The 13,192-nt window shown below is 39.9% G+C and overlaps 1 protein-coding gene across 1 annotated transcript in view; it reads right to left on the bottom strand.

The window, feature by feature from the left end:
- The window catches only part of LOC137327387 (collagen alpha-1(VIII) chain-like), a 129,343-nt gene that overhangs the window by 65,737 nt on the left and 50,414 nt on the right, over window positions 1-13,192 (bottom strand). The window contains exon 2 of the mRNA XM_067993121.1: window positions 10,992-11,133. The gene's annotated coding sequence lies outside the window, so the exon portion shown is untranslated. The remainder of the gene's footprint in view (window positions 1-10,991; window positions 11,134-13,192) is intronic.

Consider the following 13,192-nt stretch of genomic DNA (forward strand, 5'->3'; position numbering starts at 1 on the left):
ATGTTCCACAGAAAATATGATCAGTTTTGCCTTTTTTTATCCTCATAATTTACAATTCCCGCTGCTTTATAAGAAAGTAACCAACACAGCAGTAGCCACATTTACAAATCTTCAGCTCACTGTAATCAGACAGGAATAACTTCTATTTGTTTCCTTTAACCACTTGAGAAGGCTGATTTTCTTTCAAATTCAACAGAGGCCATTTGTTGTCTTAATTCAATTCTTTAACAAATTTCATAAATTTTGCTATGTTAGGACTGTTGCCCTACACATTATGAAGAAAAACCTGTATGCACATTTGAACAGGTGCACTGCAATAATGGGGCCGATTTTAACTCAGTCCACCAGGGGAATGGGATGGTAGTGGCCATAAGATCGGAGTGCTGCACTCACCTCTTTATTCCCGCTCCGATCCAAGCTGCCGCCATTTTGCCCAGGGCCCTTACAAGGGCGGTCCAGGCAAGAGCCTCATTAAACTATGCAAATCTGATTTCTATGCTGTACATATGGGGGAACATGTGTCACTTCTATTCAAATTACATGTACCGGGCAGTGAGCGGCTTATCAAATGGTCCTTAAAGGGACGGCTGGAGGCCGCTCACAAAACGGTCCAGGAAATATCATTTTTTTTCTGATGGGGCTAAGAGGAGTAGGTATGCTCCTTCTGGGTCAACAAAAATAATCCGGACCACCTCAGGCCCGTCCTTGACTCAACTTCAGGAGCGCTTACATCCCCAGGCTCTGACTCGCCATCCCAGAACTGGAAGACTGCAATGAGGTCCCTTAGCTTGCTGGCAGAATGGAAATGGGTATTGGGCTAATATTAGAGGGTCTTCTGGCTTTCTGTTTTTATCATGCACAAATCTATATTTTAATGTAAGGAAATTGTTACCAAATTCTAAGTTCTAATCAAAGGAACAGAAGGGTAAAATAGACTTAGAAGAATCTCTGATGGCTGACTAAAACTAATGAGTGGATGACTGGCTACCAACACGAAAAATGAGCTGCTAAAAGGTGAAATAATGCCTGATGACTCAGGCTAGACAGGAAAAAGTTTGGATGTATTTGCATTGCAACTTTGATTAGGTTAGGTATGAACAACTAGAAAGTGTTGACGTATAAAACATTCTATCCTGAAATAAAACAGGATAACTATGCAGAAAAGAATAGGAAGAAAGAGAGACTCTCATTTTATAGCACCTAACATGTCTCTCAGAAATGTCTCAAAACCCTTCATGTAAAATGAATTACTTTAATAAGAACATAAGAAATAGGAGCAGGAGTAGGCCAATCGGCCCCTCGAGCCTGCTCTGCCATTCAATAAGATCATGGCTGATCTGATCCTAACCTCAAATCTAAATTCATGTCCAATTTCCTGCCCGCTCCCCGTAACCCCTAATTCCCTTTACTTCCAGGAAACTATCTATTTCTGTTTTAAATTTATTTAATGATGTAGCTTCCACAGCTTCCTGGGGCAGCAAATTCCACAGACCTACTACCCTCTGAGTGAAGAAATTTCTCCTCATCTCAGTTTTGAAAGAGCAGCCCCTTACTTTGAAGTGCAGTGACTGTTATGTCGGCACAAAATAGGAACTGCTTTGATATTTTCAAATCTTATAACAATATTATGATATAAAATTATATGATAGTAGGTGGATTTTACTGTGCTTACTAGATGAATCAACTACTGGTTCAGGAATGTGGATCCCAGGGACCCCCATGCCCCTTCTTAAAACATTTGAGTATTACAGCCCCAAAAACATGTTCCAGCTGCTACAGGAGAAAAAGAAAATGCATAGTTGCCAGACTTGTCAATCCTAGCTTCCACAATATACACTGTTCCAATATCTGAGCACTTAGCACCACCATTTAGGATTGGATTCTGCACATTTACAACAGAAATTATTTTAGAGCATCTCACTGGAGTAAAGGGCCACTCCTCTATATTAGGTGTCCTGCAATAAAAGTTTACAATGGGGCCTGTGAAAAGTATCTAGATCTTAAAATGCAGAATTGTTTTTAAACTAATTTTAAATCAAATAACATTGAGACTGGAATGGTTTTATAGTCTACAATCAAACATATATGTTTTTTCACAGTTGCTGTTTATATCTCTCTTATTATAATATCTCCATTACTAAAAGATAGGCCCACACCTTAAGAGGACTGCCAAATATTTGGCTGAAAAACATCCATGATTTATAGGTTTTTCCAGTTTCCATTTCTTTTTTTTTTCAGTGCAATTCTTTTGTGTGATGGGATGTAATAATCGTATCCCTCAGCAATTTACCTAAAATATGTAGGATTTTGCATCTGGTGTGAAGTATCAGATCAAACCTTTTGAAAATGGTTATGTTGCTATTGGCTCTTACCCAAGTGAATAATGTTTTCCATGTTGAGTTCTTTAAAGGTTCACTAAGTTTTCTTTGTACTTTTGTCACTCATGTTTACCATAAATGGACTTACAGAATGCTTCTTTTGAAACAAATTTTGAATTTGGCCATTTCAATATACCACAATTGGCAGCACTGTTTAAAAGGGCATTATTGTTCACTTATAGATTTGTGGTCAGGTTAGAAACCTGAAACAGCCAGCAACAGTTTGCATTATAAAAGCCACCATAATGGCCATTAAGAAAAAAGCACCATTGATCACAATACATTCAGGAAATTCTGTAATGACATTGTTGAGCATTTAGTAACCTCAAAATGTGCAGTGTGCTATTAAACCATTACAAAATGTATTTTTGAGCTACGTTAACATCAAGAAATGCCTTTTCAGTTTAAAATGAACTCATACCATCCGTAACCAATTTTAGCAAACCAGTTCACCATACAAATAACATTTGTATTTCCTTATATATGGACACATTGGCCTACCATTAATATTTTTTGCAAAACTATCTAGCAAATCATTTTTGCCAGTTGTTTGCCTCCTTAATATGTAAATCAATCATCCCCAATGTACAAGCACACGTATTAGAAACAGTAGGATTGACTTTACAAAGATACAAGCAACACAATAAATCTAAAGTATAAGGCACATTGTAGCTGTCTACAGTGACGAAATTTACTGCAGTTTCTTTTGTTGTCGTCTTGTTTAGACAGACATGTCAAACATTGAGCCTCCCCTGCAAATCACGGAGAGCATTTGGGTTCTTTGCAATGGGTTCTTTGTGTTCGAAGACAACTAGCATACATCATCCCGGCAGACGTGAGATGTTTTTGGTGGTTCTGTTATGTTGGCTCAGTAACCTTCAATTTTTTTCACTTGGCTCTGTTTAATTGTGAATTAAAACTTTGTCTTTGGACATCTGTTGGTGTTAAGGAAATAAATTGGCAAGGAATCCATTGCTAAACTCTAAAAATTGTCACTCATGCAGCCCTTGAAAATAGATCATAAAGTGCATTTGGAGAGGAATTAAATTCAAACTCTGGACATTGGGAAAGCTAGTGTCTGAATACTCTGACAGGCAGTTTTATTAAAACAATAATTTACTTGCTTTTCTTATTCCTTTTGGATTTTTGTTGCTTGCAATATATAATTCAAAAATAAAATTCATATTTATTTTAAAGTACGGGGTAGAGTTTCCACTTTGGGCGCAATTGGGAAATTGTGCCCAAAATGTGCTTGAAATTGCACTGGTTAGGTTACAATTCACGTTTCCACTAAAATTCATTCGCATAATCACAAACCTAAAATCTTGCATGAACCAGTGCAATCAGGCAGTGTAATACAACGTAATCGTTTTTTTTTCCATTAGAAAGTATTCCTTGATGTATTTAAGAGTGGTAACTTGGTGCAGTTTTATTAATTCAGCTGAAAATGGGTTTATCACCAAAAATAAGCATTTTTAATAAGGGTGTCGAGTCCTCCACCTGTGAGTAACCCGATTTAAAATCACTGAAAATGACTTAAAGAAACTATACTGAACCATTTAATAATTTCATTGGTGTAGACCAGTCAGTTTCTTAGTAAATTAAATATTTTTTGATATGAAAAATCTTTTAAAACTTGCCTACTAGTGCCTGTGCGCCTAAGAAAATGAACGCAATTTGAAGAGCCTTCCCGAACCAGCTCAATCGGTGGAATCTCGCAATATCGATCGGGGGGCGTGGCCAGTTTTTTGGCGGGACCTGATTCAGGCTAATGGAATCTTGCACCAATGTAAAAGATCGCGGAAAACACGAACGTAAGCGGTTTTGGACGTAACTCACTTATATTTAAAATTCCCCGGATTGCGCTGATATTACTGGCCCAAACAAGCGGAAACTCTACCCCTCCGACTCATGCATATCATGTTCAGTTTGAATATAAATACATGTGAAATGTATTAGACACAATAAACTAAAATGAGACAGATATTGTACATCAGAGAGATTCAAATTATATGTATTTTGAAATATACAGTGGTATGTATTTCAGGCCAAGAGAGGAGTTCATGTTTTTTTTTGGTTTACACTGCTGTGTGATTGTTCGTTGTAAGGAATACTTGTAGCTGAGAGCTAGTCCTGTCAGTTTATTGCTCTCCTTACCCGAAGATAAAAACTTTGCTTCAATATGACACACTGTTTTTCAGGCGTACTGAAAATTACTGACAAGTCTTCCAACTGACCATCCTTTAATGCCACGTCAACCATTTTACTGTACAAAAGCACATATTAGAAAAAGACAGAAACCACAATACATGTGGCACGCAGAGCAGAATGCCAGGCTGTTGTGAGTTCAAACCCCAGGGGGGTAAAATTCAACGGATCGGCCATTCATTATACAACCCCTCCTGATTTTCCTTTCCCATTTTGAGCCCCGGCTGAAGTTGAATTTTATGCCCCAGATCTCTAATTGCATCCCTCCAACTGAAAATAAAAATAAGGGGAAAACTGGAATCAGAATAAAACTAATTAGGTGGATCTTAAAACTCAATCTTAATACTTCTCAAGCAACTAGCATGCCATTTAACCAATAGAAATATCTAAAGGTTCAGTTATGCAGCTGTGGCTTGCACAATGTTTTTTGTTAAATGGATTAGGGCAAGTTTGAAAAGCCTGTTTTCTAATAGTCCTCTGCAAGTGTTGGTGAATTGCAGCTTGGAGAAATGACAGAAACATTTTGATCCAGGCCCTAACCATGATACAGCGGCAAAAAGCATGGCACATTGATTTTGAATGCTATGGCCCTGAAAATCCATGGCCCTTCCAGCATACTTCCAGTGTAACATCGCTGGGAGTCCATCGGAAGAACCAGAATCTAGGCTGAGACCATGATGCCCCGGGCACCAGCCTTGCGTGGGAGTTTCCGGGATGGCCCACCGGGGCAAAGCCTCCGCCCACCCCAAACAATAAGGGGGCACGGGGCCAAATATGGGGATCCCCTGGGGTAATTTTAACTTGACTTTAATGGAAAGGAAAATTGATCTGCTATTGCCCATTTTACATCATCACTCAAAGTTAAAATTAAAACCCCCCATGTCAGAAGTTCTGACTTCCTCTGGCTTTAGAGGGACCCAGTAAAGGGTCAGCATAAGCACCCTTGTGAAATAAGGCATACATTGCAGACAACTAGGGAAGTGGGGCCCACCTGGGGATTCAGGCTGGGATTATGGCCCTGGAGCCCCAAAGAAAATTTTAAAAATAAATGATTTTGAACTGACTCTCTTGCAAAGGTTCGCTGGTTCCCCCTCCCCCAGAAAGAAGTAATAGTTACCCTCAACATTCCGTTACAAAGTGGGGGACCGGAATACCCCCTTGAAACCAGCATTCTGCCAGAAAACTTGGGTCTTTCCATCATGACAGGTGGTCTTGGTGCACCCCGAGTGGCGCATGTGCCCACCATTAGAATGGATAGTAAGGACCCTCCCACTGAACCCAGAACGTCAATCAGGGTTAGTGATGGTTTCCGATGGGCACATCTTGGCATTTAACGTCGATTTTCAGGGCCTATATCCACAACCTGAAAGGAGGTTTAGGAGAAATCCAAACAGGCAAGGCATGAATGGTGCTCCATGAATATTCTTGGATAGTTGCTTACAACATATACGGAGATGAAGGAAAGCCATAGTTGTGAAAGATATATTTAAAAATTGCTGGAATCACACAAATAAATATTTGTACGGATAAAGCAAGTAAAGGTATTGAAGTGAAAATAATAGGGTTATATAAATTGCATTATACATGTCATGATGACAAAGAGATTGTGCTCAGGAAGGACTTGCAAATCACCCTGTCTCATTCCACACTGTTCTCATGTTTAAAGGCAAAATCATAGAATCATAAAAAGTTACGGCACAGAAGGAGGCCATTTGGCCCACCGTCCAATGTTTTAAGGCACAAACCTTGGACCCAACCATCAGAAACCTCTCAGCGAATATGTAAGAATAGAGCCTCCAGAAGGCCTTGGGACTGTGAATGTTGGAAAGCTGTGCAGAACCATTAATACGGTTAATCATATTTTTTATGATTTACACAATATGTTACATGAACGTGTCTCTCTACATTGATTGTGTATAAGAACCAGGAATCACAAATTGAGGGTGCAGCATTTTCCTTTGTGAGTTGAATACTATTTATATATTTATTGAATAAACCCCTTCCTATTTAGGTATGGGATAGGATTGAAAGTGAATGCATGAATAGCTACATACAGAAAGACCTGTGGGAAGTTGCCAATCTCGGCTGCCTCTGAGGCTGCTGATTGTTGCTGAAGTTCACACAGTTGAGATGTGGGATACTGGTCTTCTGTGGCAAAGCAGGTGAGTCCTGAAATGCTCTCAGCGGGTGCCTAGAAGGACCCTGTGGCATAAGAGTTGAGAGCAGCGGTGACCATTGTGATTGGTAATGCAGTGCAGATGGTGTACTGTCTCTGTAGATCTTTCTTTGATCAGGTGACACATTTTGGTCACAGCCTCTCTACCTATAGTTCAGAGGCTATGTTAATATAATATCTACAATACTTGGGTCCAGCGATAAAACCAGTAAAATGTCAACTGACACGGGTGTGTTCCAGGTTCACACTTGGATTAATTTAAAAGGTGATGTGAGATTCGAGAAAGCTTTTTTCTCTCGTGGAAAACTAACTGAATATCTCAGCTGCCACAATAAATTTCCAGTTTTCTTTCACTTGTGGAAAGCTCCTTATGCTTGCAGCAACTTTGAGCTATGGGTTTTTAACAATTGTATAAGTAAGAACCTGCAATTCCTTCTGCTTCATATTTTAATAAATATTTGGCAGGTATCTTCTTTTGGCCCAAAATGCAATTTGAATTGAGCTATTCAGAACTGTTGAATCTGATGAAAATACCAGGTTTGAGCAGAAAGAATCATGAGGGCTGATGTATTTGCAAAACATGACTCTCAAAAAGAAGTCCACTGACCTTCAAAGGATTAATAACGTATACACCTCCTTAGGAAGGGATGAAGAGAGCAACAATACATAATGCCTTTGTCATTGTGAATAATTAAGGTTTGTTCTGAGTGGCAATAAACTGTAAGATAGACTCCTCACTCCTTCCTTGTCATTGTTTACTCTCTGTGGAGACCAATCTAGAGTTGAATGACCTCATTCATATTGTTGAAGTAAAAGCTTTGATTTTCAACCTTTTTTTAAATGAGTCTGACCTCAGTCATCAAACACTTGGATCAGTCATCAGTCAGATATGTTTGCCAGAATAAATTCTCAGGCTCTCACAAACACCATGTTCTCCTAGTTCTATGGGGAGACTTCAGGGTCCATTAACAGCCTGAAATGAAATTCCAGTGCATTCTTTTGGATTGTTACTACTTTACAGACTGCCACTGTGGAATAAAAATAAAATAAGTTCTTTAGAAAAATCTGTGGCTCAGCTTGTCCTCAGAGACCTCAGTTACCTTTGTTAATATTTCAAGCACATAATTAAACAAAGGGCAGACTCCCTATTGACAATGTGCAATCTGTGCATCGTGATCCATCAGATTCAATATCTGCAGCTAACTGTTATGTACATCATCCAACGACTATTTGCAGGTCAGATTCATGAACCTTTCCCCCTCCCCCATTTCCAGCCCTTTCTTAGGTCTCTCACAGCTGCGCACTCTGTCATGCCTCCTCTTTCAACTCCGAGGAAACTTTGGTTAGACCCGTGCATTTATAAATGTTATTAATAGGATTGCCGTCAGTTGAAATCAGGTGGCTCAATTTATTATACTCCAAAATTAACTAAGCCTGTTAAATCTAAAACAGCTCTGAACTGAGAAGATTAGGGCCTAGAAAATGGATCATACAGCTCCCGTTTCTTGGGTAAGAAACGGGCGCTGAAGGGTCCAATATGGCGACGCATGCCAAATGGTTAGGCCGCCCCGGTAAAAATATTCCACATTCAGGTAAAAATTACTTACCTGAATGTGCATCCAGGAGCAGGACTGCTCTTCTTGGCTCCACATTGAAACTGCTGGCCACTGCTCCTCCCACTCTCAGTCTCCCCTCCCCCACCCTGGACTTACTGTATTGACCTGTGCCAGTGTCCCTGCCGGCCAACATTTCTCTTCTTCATTGCTTATATCTAGCACACCAAGGACACTGGTCACGCCCTGATGATGCAAGAGGATCCTCTTTGGCATCAGTTTCGGAGCAGCAGTCATGCCGCCACTGGCTTTGCATCCAAATTCGTGCACGAATCAATTTCTAGGCCTAGGTTTTCCTGCTTGATTCAAAATATTTACATTACATGCTGCTTTTACATTTGAGGCTTCTGTAGTTTGGTTTGTGACAGAGAATAATATCTATGCACCGGCTTCTTGTATTTGCATTGCTAAAACCAGCTCCTTCATCCCAACTGTAGATCCCAGTTGTAGACCCATAAAAATGTAGGTCTGTAATTCTGCCACTGGGATAAGGGAGCCAAATTTAGCAACGAAAATACATTTAACCAGAGCACAGATGTCGTTCTCCCTCGAGACCCAAACTCCAGATGTAAGATGCCTACATACAATCATGGCTAGACATTTTCTGTTTATTTCATTTTCCTCTTTTTTTCCCTGTTCTTCTATATTTTCCCCTTTTTGCCCAAATGCACTAGAAAAATATGGAAGCAATGCAGCTATTGTAATAATTTGAAAAATAATAAAGAAATAAAATGCAACTTCAGGTTGAGTCTGCGGTAATATTTGTGCCACCTATAAAATTGCTAGTTTTGTGATACCTGCTGCCCTCGGAATTTTCTTCAAAACTCCTTTGCCTCATTACTTCTCTCTGCCTTCAAAAGAATCCTAACATCCACTGACCATTACTGCAGTCTCTGCATTAAATTTCTCCACTTCCTGTCCATTGTCTGCCTCTACCCATTATCAGACTCTCCTAGATAAAATCAGCTTCGTAAAGGTAAATTTGCATTTTAGAGATGTGGCATTCTGCCGTAGGTTTTGAAATGTCTCCCTCAGCTCAGGATGGCTCTCCGTCTGATTTTCCTTGCTCCCTGCGAAAGAAACCTTCCCCATTCATACTTTCTCCCTTCCAATGACCCAGACGAAGCCTTGTTCAGAACCATGGACCACGAGCCTGTATCATATTCCTACGTACACAACATGTTAGTATACTGTGCGCTGAGCCACAAGGCTAAGATATGGAGGCGATTTTCTAAACAAAAATTATATACTGATGACATTTTGAAAAGCAAAATGTTTATTCTAGATTACTAAAGAATGCTTCACCCTTTTAACCTCACTAGTGGTAATATTACAATATATTATAAGAAAGATCTAGTTCTAATGTGTGTGTGTGTGTGTGTGTGTGTGTGTGTGTGTGTGTATATCTGAGGCACACTGCCACTAGAGGGTGTTCTGTTGTAGTTGATCTTTCGCTATTCATCAGTATTATGGGATGGATCATGATTCAAAACAGAGCAACCTCGGGGGAATATTTCCTCCATGCGCTACATGCAATAAAATTGTTGACCCATTTATAAAGAACAGGTTTAAAACTTTGTTACACATAGCACACGTAAATAATCTTTCCCCACTGTCTGATCACACTATGGTGATTTAAAACTCTAATACAATCAACTCTGCAAATAACAAACGCCACTGGGTATGCTGGCATTCACTGTACAAGATTATTTATTGCACAGGAATTGCAAAGTGAGTTGCATCCAGATTGCAAAAATTAGTACATGTTAAAGTATAATACATAGTTTATTTCTTATTAGCAGGCTGTAAAATTAGTAACAACTCTGTCTTTGGTGATTAGAGCATTATAAAGCTCTTTTCACATGGAATTAGAACTTCTCTTTCAGTATTTTAATAGTGTCATCCCTCTATATTTACATAAATATTCAGAGTGGTGCTAGTTCCACTCACATTCCTAAATTCCCCAGGTTGACAAATTGGTGACAACATTGACTAAGGATCATTACTGGCAAAGGCAACCCGGAATCAGAAGAACTATTTCCATGCAAAAGGTTATTAGAACATGGGATACTTGACCACAACTGGCTATTGAAGCAGAGTTTTGAAATGGAATTGGTAAAGTATTTGAAAAAGAAGAATATAAAAGGATAGGAGACGTGGGATTGGAATAGAAAGTTCCAGTTGAAGAGCTAGCACCGGTACCGATAGGTCAAATGGTCTCTTTCTGTGCTGTGATTTCTATGGTTCTAAGATATCTAAATAAAGTGCAGAGGCTTTTATATGGTCCTTTTAATATATGCTTTAATTCCACTTAAAGTAAAACATTACCAAGTTTCCCTATCTGACTACCATAGCCATTGAAATTTCTCCAGCATTTGATTTATCGTGGGATGTCCAGTAGAAGGAGATCTCAACACTTAGTCTGCTCTTCAAGTTCCTTCTCTTCCTCTTTCAGATAAAGTTTAACTTTTAGTCTGTTCCTTGCTGTGTTCTTCAGATCTCACATACTGAAGGAGGTAAGAAGTTCTTTACCCTGCAACATGTCTCTGCATAGGCTTTCTTGCACATGGGTTATACTACGTTCTATAGCTGTAAAGTTAAATCTTGTCTACTTACCTGTCCTTCCTATGACCGAATGGGTTTTCCTCCTCTATTTCCTTTGGCTTGTGAAGCTAGAGATGAATTGTAGAGCTTATATTCAAGTCCAATGATCCAAATACTTTGGGTTTCTGATGATTTAAATTTCAGATTGATAGATCTGAAAAATAAAGAGAAATCAAAGTTGAGGTCAGGTCCACCAGAAATGTGCCAAAGTCAAACCTAAAGCCAGACTCAAAGGCTTGACATCTAGTCCTACTCTCCACCAATTTTTCAGTCACCTCATAGATTACAGTTTTTGAGCCTTTAAGACCTCCTCACTGACATGGCTAGCTTTATAATCCTAATTTATTGTAGAACATAGGAACAGGAGTGGGCCATTCATTTTCTCGAGCATGTTCCGTCATTCAGTTCGATCATGGTTGATCTGTACCTCAACTCCATTTACCTGCCTTTGCTCCATATCCCTTGACACCCTTACCAAACAAAAATCTATCTATCTCAATCTTAAAAAATTGAATTGACCCAGCATCCACAGTGTTTTGAGGGAGAACATCGCATGCAGCAAGACCTGGACAACATCCAGGCTTGGGCTCATAAGTGGCAAATAACATTCGCGCCAGATAAGTGCCAGGCAATGACCATCTCCAACAAGAGAGTCTAACCACCTCCCCTTGACATTCAACGGCATTACCATCAGGAGTGTGATGGAATACTCTCCACCTGCTTGGATGAGTGCAGCTCCAACAACACTCAAAAAGCTCGACACCATCCAAGATAAAGCAGCCCGCTTGATTGGCACCCCATCCACCACCCTAAACATTCACTCCCTTCACCACCGGCGCACTGTGGCTGCAGTGTGTACCATACACAGGATGCACTGCAGCAACTCGCCAAGGCTTCTTCGACAGCACCTCCCAAACCCGCGACCTCTACCACCTAGAAGGACAAGAGCAGCAGGCATATGGGAACAACGCCACCTGCACGTTCCCCTCCAAGTCACACACCATCCCGACTTGGAAATATATCGCCGTTCCTTCATCGTCGCTGGGTCAAAATCCTGGAACTCCCTTCCTAACAGCACTGTGGGAGAACCGTCACCACACGGACTGCAGCGGTTCAAGAAGACGGCTCACCACCACCTTCTCGAGGGCAATTAGGGATGGGCAATAAATGCCGGACTCGCCAGCAACGCCCACATCCCATGAATGAATAAAAAAATCCCAGATTTCCACTACCCTTTGTGTTAAAAAGTGCTTCCTGATTTTACTCCTAAATGACCTAGCTCTCATTTGAAGATTATGCCCTCTTGTTCTGGACTACCGCACCACAGGAAATAGTTTCTCTGTATCTACCCTATCGAATCACTTTATCATTTTAAACACCTCGTTTAGATCACCCCTCAGTTTTCTAAACTCAAGGGAATATAAGCCAAGTCTATGCAACTAGTCCTGATAATTTAATCTTTTAAGGCCTAGAATCATTCTGGTGAATCTGTGCTGTATCGCTTCCAAGGCCAATGTATGTTTTCTGAGGTTCAGTGTCCAAAATTGAATGTAATACTCCAGATGGGGTCTGACCAAGGCTCTGTGCAACTGAAGCATCACTTCCTCACTTTTGAATTCCAACCCCCTTGAGATAAAGGCCAACATTCCATTCGTCTTTTTGATTACTGAGGACTTTGCCCTTCTATTCTACCACAACCTTAGTGTTCCTTTCTTTACATTGTAAATCCTTACAATATCTTACAGGTCTGACTTTTATATTAAGGTGAAGTTCTAATTTTTTTTCCTGGGACTGTTCACTCAAAAGAATAAAATATGAAATCCTATCCCACTATGGTTTCAGTGACATTCACCTAGAGGTTATACAGTTCTTGGGAAATCTGTGTGTTCCTGCCTTGTGTTTTGCGTTTTACCTCTGCGCAATGTACTTCTTATCCATTTGTTGTCCTGCTTACTCATTATTAGTGAAAGAGTTCTTTGTTATTCCTCCCATGATTGTTGTTAGTGGGAAGACAATATATTCCACTTGAATCTTTACCTGAGGAATAATTGAAAATTTTGTACAAAATCAGGGGTCTCGGGGTGAAATTTTATCTTAATGAAAAATGGGATGTTTTCTTTTCCGTAACAAATTGCAGGAATGCATGTCTTTGAAATGTACACTTTCTAAGATGGGCCATTTTGTTACTGGGCCATTAATTACAGACCAAAGCA

The sequence above is a fragment of the Heptranchias perlo genome, chromosome 11 (assembly GCF_035084215.1).
Source record: "Heptranchias perlo isolate sHepPer1 chromosome 11, sHepPer1.hap1, whole genome shotgun sequence".
NCBI classification, from domain to species: Eukaryota; Metazoa; Chordata; class Chondrichthyes; order Hexanchiformes; family Hexanchidae; genus Heptranchias; species Heptranchias perlo.